Source organism: Triticum dicoccoides, chromosome 5A (genome assembly GCF_002162155.2).
Source record: "Triticum dicoccoides isolate Atlit2015 ecotype Zavitan chromosome 5A, WEW_v2.0, whole genome shotgun sequence".
In the NCBI taxonomy this organism is placed as follows: Eukaryota; Viridiplantae; Streptophyta; class Magnoliopsida; order Poales; family Poaceae; genus Triticum; species Triticum dicoccoides.
The window spans coordinates 412,381,410-412,387,961 of NC_041388.1; the positions used below are offsets into that span (position 1 = coordinate 412,381,410).

General features: G+C 42.4%; 1 long non-coding RNA gene and 1 pseudogene across 1 annotated transcript; one reads left to right on the forward strand and one right to left on the reverse strand.

The window, feature by feature from the left end:
* Positions 1-232: 232 nt before the first annotated feature.
* LOC119301910 lies at positions 233-3,939 on the reverse strand. The gene is made up of 2 exons (XR_005147220.1): positions 1,171-3,939; positions 233-423 (listed from the first exon to the last, which is right to left on the reverse strand). It is a non-coding gene; the product is annotated as an uncharacterized LOC119301910 (long non-coding RNA).
* A 226-nt stretch (positions 3,940-4,165) lies between these two features.
* On the forward strand, positions 4,166-5,793 carry LOC119299630 (annotated as a pseudogene).
* The last annotated feature ends 759 nt before the right edge of the window (positions 5,794-6,552 follow it).

Below are 6,552 nucleotides of genomic sequence, written 5' to 3' on the forward strand. Positions count from 1 at the left end.
ATATATATCATGATGTGAACATGCAAGCTAAGAATTTAGATCCTTATGTATAAAAAGAAAAACATATTGGTATAGTGATCATTAAGTACAGGTTCACAAGTAACAAATATAAATATGGCCCATAAGCGAAGTATTATTGAATACATTTAAGAGAAATGGATCACCCACATTATGATTCCACAAAACAATAGACTATAAGCAGAAAGAATGAACTTGTTGCATCAACATAGAATTCAAAATTAGTCAAACACTACATTTGTTCATAGCATGCAATACAAAGTTCATCCTCAGTAAAAGAAAGTGTATAAAACAATCATGTTTCCATTGACTAATAATGCATTCACTTCTAGTGTTGTCTGTTTTCATCAATCATTCTCCCGTCTTCCATTCAATATTCATACTTTTTCAGAAAGTGTCAGCAACCTGCAGAGAAATGCATCACTTACAGGTATAGCCAAGTACAGTTGCGAATTTGGTATAGCTTTGTAAAGTTGGAAGTACACAACTTCACACAATGTAAAGAAAGTCGAATCAAAAGGGGGGAGGAGGGCAGCAACATGCACCAGGATCAAGAGGGGGCACAATCTCGTGTTGTTGCTCTATGAAACAGATAACAGTTTTATATCGCTCGACATGGTGGATGAAGTAGTATGTTCGACTGGTGGTGAGAAGGATGACCCCGGCTCCAAGCCCACTGCGCGGAGAAATTTGGTAGTATGTTCGACTGGTGGTGAGAAGGATGACCCCGAATCCCAGCCCACTGCGGTAATCTGTTGCGCCAAATGGCGCAGAGGCCCAGCCCACTTCACACATAAATTTGGTAACCCATTGCGTCAAATGGCACAGAGGCCTTCTAAATCCATGTGTGCAATGAAAAAAATCCATATATTATTTGGTTTAGTTGTGGGCAAACACATTTTAACAATTTTACTCTCTTTTAATAAGAAAAAAGAAATGAGGCTTGTTGCTCACAGTAAGATGTACATTCGTATTTTCCGCCCAATTTAATAAATAAAAACAATGGAGGCAAAGTCTTCCATGCTACTCTGTTGGACCCACAAAATAGACTGGCAAAGATACTACTCAAGGTTTTTTTCAAGAAATAACCACTCAGCTTTTGACACGGCAAAATCAAATGTGGAACTCTTTTGACATTAGCAATGTTGGTACCTTAGTTGAGGTTCTTGTGATGTTTCCATGTTGTTTTGTTTTAAGCTGAATCTTTCAGCTTCTTGGTGCAGTGGTGGGCTTCAAAGTAATTAGTCAGTGCTCAAATAGTCAGCATTAATCAAAGGTGTAAAAAGACTGTAAATTAAACAAGTACTCCCTCTATAAAGAGATATAAGAGTGTTTAGATCACTACTTTAGTGATCTAAACACTCTTATTATTTCTTTACGGAGGGAGTAAGTTGCTATGACCTTCTTGATCACTTATGTAGATTGGGTTGCTGATGCGTTTCCCTATCATACTGTAACCTGTACTAAAGGTTTGGAGACAGCATGCAGTCGTGCACACAGGAAACTATATTGTGCCCGAAACTACATTTTCTGGAATTTGCATGCTGCAGGTTCCATTACTGTGTTGGGAAGCATAAACCATTGATCTGTACAGTAAATTACATTTTCTTGAATTTGCATACAATCTTGGGTTTGTAGTAACCAAACAATACTCAGTGGCATACAAAACTAAAAGGTACTTCATCTATCCCAAATTGGAGGTAGTATGATACTTGGTGGGCAATGGCATGTATGTAAAGAGAGATAGGAAACAGAAAAAGGAAATATAATTGACAGAGTAAGTGACTGGATTGCCAACCTAAACAGAAAGAATATACAAAGGGTATGCATCAAAATATATTTAAGATAATAAATGGCAGTACATATATATTAAACAACCTGAACGGAAAGAATGTACAAAGAAAATGCATGAAAACATATTTAAGTTAACAAATGGCAGCACATTATATATTAACCAAAATACACTGGCCGTCCTAAAGCCAATATAAAAAACCAACTAATAAACCTGAAAGTAGGAATCAGCATTGCATTAATATCAGAATCTAATTGTTCAGGAAAGAATCAAGTAGCTTGTCCTCGACAAAGTTGCGGGGAAGCTTGCTCCTAGGAAGGGAAGGTTATTAAACAGGATGGGAAGGCTGGTGTACATCAATTCTGTGGTTACGGCAACCGCCACTTTCTTCTTGACGGTCTTCCCGCCTGACAAGTGGCTCACCAAAAAGGTGGACAAGCTGAGGAGAAATTTCCTATGGTGTGCGGAGGATGAATCAATAGGGAGGAAAAGCCTTGTAAATTGGAAACGAGTGTGTGCCCCCAAGCGTTTTGGTGGCCTAGGAGTGAAGGATATAGATTGTTTCAGTAGGGCCTTGCGCATTCGATGGGAATGGTTCAGGTGGGCTGAAGAGGATAGGCCATGGAAGGGTACAGCGACTCCATGTGATGACACTGATCGGCAACTCTTCTCCAGCTGCACTTGCATCGAGTTGGGAGATGGTAGTGTTGCAACCTTCTGGAAAGATCGGTGGCTCAATGGCGAGGCCCCACAGCACCTAGCACCGGATATCTTCAAGCTGGCTAGGTGTAAACGGCTCACGGTCAAAGAGGCTATAAGCATTGGGCGATGGATGCAAGGTATACAGCGAATGGACAGCCACGAGCAGCTATGTCAATTTGTTGGCCTGTGGGAAAAATTGCAGCCGGTGAACTTGTCAACTCAAAGGGACAAAATCAACTGGAATATCTCTGCCAATGGAATATACTCGGCGAGTTCTGCTTATGGGGTCCAATTCTCTGCCAGGATTGAGCAGCCTGAGATTGCCCGGGTGTGGAGAAGCAAGCTAGAAGGGAAGGTGAAATTCTACATGTGGCTTCTGCTGCAGAACAGAAACTGGACTGCCGACCGGCTACAGGCGAGAGGATGGCCACATAACGCCTCTTGCAAATTTTGTGACCAGGAGCAGGAGACCGCGATGCATCTCACGCTTCAATGCTGTTATGCGAGAGAGGTCTGGCATCTCTCCCTTGGTGCCAACAGCAGGATGTACAATGGTGTGTCTTCGGCAAGTTCAGTTTCAGATTGGTGGAAGATGCTTTGTACGCAAAGAGGAGCACCAGCAAGGACGGAGGAAGAGATAACTCTGTCGGCGTACATCGCCTGGCATCTATGGAAGGAGAGAAACCGTCGAGTTTTTGAGGATAAGGACCTGACACCGAGGGCGTTGGTAAACATGATTCGTGATGACGTTACATTGCTCAGTGAGGCTTTGAGACCTACCCATACGGCAGAGGGGTAGTGCATGTTCTTCAGGAGTGCTTTCCGATAGGCAACTGTATATGTTTGTGTTCGTTTTATGCTCGGGGTGCTTAACACCCCTCCCCTATACTTTGTACTTTTTCCCTTCACTATAATGCAAAAGCAGAGCTCCTGCTATTCCCGTCAAAAAACTACGCTTTGTCTCTCCCTTTTTGCGAGTGTAATTCGTACTGAGCTATGTTTAAATATCTACCAAAAAAGTATGGCAACGATGAAGCTGATACGAAAAAGGCCAGCAACTCCTAGTGCAAATCACAACTACAAAATGTTCAAACCAACTATTTGCTCGGATGTTGCAACCATCCTTCACAATCAGTACTTTCTACCATACCATGAAACACATATATCCCGAAGAATGAAAGCCATTACCTTAATATGTAAGGCTACTATTACAGGAAGGAATTTTACCTTGTACTTGGCTGGGCAGATGGCTAAATAGCTATTTCATGCTTCTAAGTAGTTACACACGGTCCTTGTAGAATAATGCCCAGAAAAATAACTTCCATGCACAATAGGGAACACAACACATACAGTATCCTCAAAGCACTGTAGTTCTCTCTAAACTAAACCATGCTGATAGTAAGTAAGTAAATAGAGGGGCACAAAAGGCATACCTGTCGCCGAGCCAGATCGCCGAGTGTCTCCCTTTTCTTAATATCCAAGAGAAAACATTGTCAGCTTTTTTCCCGCAGACTCCCATGTGCCTTTGGAACAGCAAAACAACCCTAAAGATCGTAATCATATTCTTTCATGGAAGAAATTTTTAGGAAACTAACAAGTGAAACAAAACAAAATCAAGCTGAAATCAGACCACAAAACATCGAGTTCGCGCTGATGGCCAAAGTCCTGGCCGCCACCCCATACGCCATGGCCGCGTACGTGTTTATAGTAAGTCCACTAATGCGAGCATGCTGATTAAACAAAAGAAACCGTATAGTACGCCATTATGTGAAGAAATTGAATAATGAAGGCCATTGAAAATTTGGTGGTAAGCACGATCATCCAGGCGGGATGCCGACGCGCCCTCTCTTCCTCTGGATGCCGCGCTCCTCGGCAACGACCCGCCTCTCCCTCCTCTCAAAAGCCGACCGGCCGCCGACCTGGATCTGCCTCATCACCGGAAGCCGCCTCGATGAGCTCCTCTTCCACTCTCGTGCATGTGCTAGCTGCTCCCGCTTGAGCTACTGGTGTTGTGCCGCTGCTTGTGCTACTGTTCTGTTGTGCCATGGATGGGTGGTTCTGCTGATGCTATTGGCTGCTGTTCTAAAAAAAAATCAGTTTTTCAGTTGAAGCATGTGTACAGTGGGCATTTTACTTTCCAGTTGATATGTGTGGAGATAGCGTGCATTGCCATGTTGTTTGTTAACATTGGACATTGTACACAACAGGCATGCTGTAGCTGCAGTACTATGTTGTTTGTAGATAGTGGCCAGTGGGGAATGGGATTTTTATCTCTTGATACAGTAGTATATTGTACACTTCGCACCATGTATCAGAACACATCACATGTTATTGAAAAAATAATATCCTTAATACATATGTACTTCACCTAAGTGCCAGACTGCTGTGTTGAGACCTGATGCCTATTATGACATGATACCTGTAACACTGTTGCGATGTGCCATGCTTCCTAAATCCCAAGTGTTGGTTGGTACCTCTTATGTTTCAACATGCCTGGATCGTCAAAATACTGCATTGTAGCTGTGAAAGTATTTGGTTTATGGTGACTTATTTTTTACTTTTCTTGCTTATGATGACTCATCTTATGGATGAAACTACTTTATTTCTGCTCTAGTTTGTTTTGGTTAAATCCTAGAAATTGGTGCCATATCAGGTCATGGAGGGGAGTAAGGGCATGCAAGAGCCATACACTGAACCTATTGTTAAAGTACCCAGAGAGCCTGCCATCATTACCAATCGTGTCCCAGACTTGCCTCCTGAATTCACATCTGGTTCACAACTTGCAGTAAGAAATGCTTCGTGATCTCGAGTTGACCATCGCTTTGGGGAATGGCTAGAAGAGCGGAAAGTGAGAAAGCTGTTTGCAGACACATACTATGTAGGGAAAGTTGTCAAGTATGACAGTGAAAGATTGGTGCAGTGTTGTCTATCAAGTTGGAGACCAGGAAGATCATGAGCGGCATGAACTGGAGGAGATCCTGCTGCCATTGGACATAACCATTCCACTCAAAACACTTGTGATGGACAAGTTCAAACATCGGAATGTTGTTCCCAACTACAGAACTAAGATGGCTAGACCAAGAACTAATGTTGCCAGCAATCAGATGGTGGTTAGAGCAGTAAATGGCCAACAGTCAAACAACCTACCACTCCTCACAGGGTTGCTTCAGGCGTCAGCATCAGAAGGAGGCTTTCCACCAGTAACCTCCTCTAACTACCCACCCGCACACAGAGCAGCACAGCCTTCAGCTTCAGCCCATAGAGGAATGAGAAGCCCATAGAGGAATGAATCAAGCTTTCACATTTTCACAAAGAAGTTTCTGTCCAGAATTGAACCGATCTACAACCAAAACACTCAACTAAGATACAAATAAAGGACAACTAATGCAATTATTATTCAAAAACATGAACGATACAAGTTATTAGCATTCATGATGAAAAAACCAAATAGACAAGGTATTCACCTGGGGCTTGCAGTATAGATTTGAGTAAAGTGTGCCGATGCCGAATTACCAATTTTAGGCCAGCCATAGAGGACAAGAAGAACCTAGATTACATATGTACATTCAAGAACCAAATCATTAGTTTTCCGAAAATTAAGCATCTAGGGGTGGTGGGAAGAACAGGGGCACACCCGAGACAATTGCTGAATTGTTGTATATCAATGATGTCCGCTACCACCGCTGGCATAGGGATCAGCTACCACTCAAAACCCAACCATTCCAACTCATACATCATCACCTGCAAAACAACCAAGTAGAAAATAATTTTGTAAGCAGTTAAATCTCTTTGAGGTAGGCAATACAACAAACATGTGGTGGGCAAACCTGCAGGTTGTGCTGCCACCTCCACACGAAGTTACTAATTCATTTCAGAAAAAGGAATCATACCATGCGATGGAAAGGAGAGAATAGAATCACTAACTAACATCTGAGATCAATAAGAATCCATCTAACAATTTAGAAACTGAGAGAGGGGAGAAAAGGAGTCGAGCCTGCCTCGGTATTGTGCAGCCTTCATCTTTCTCCACTTGCTTCCAT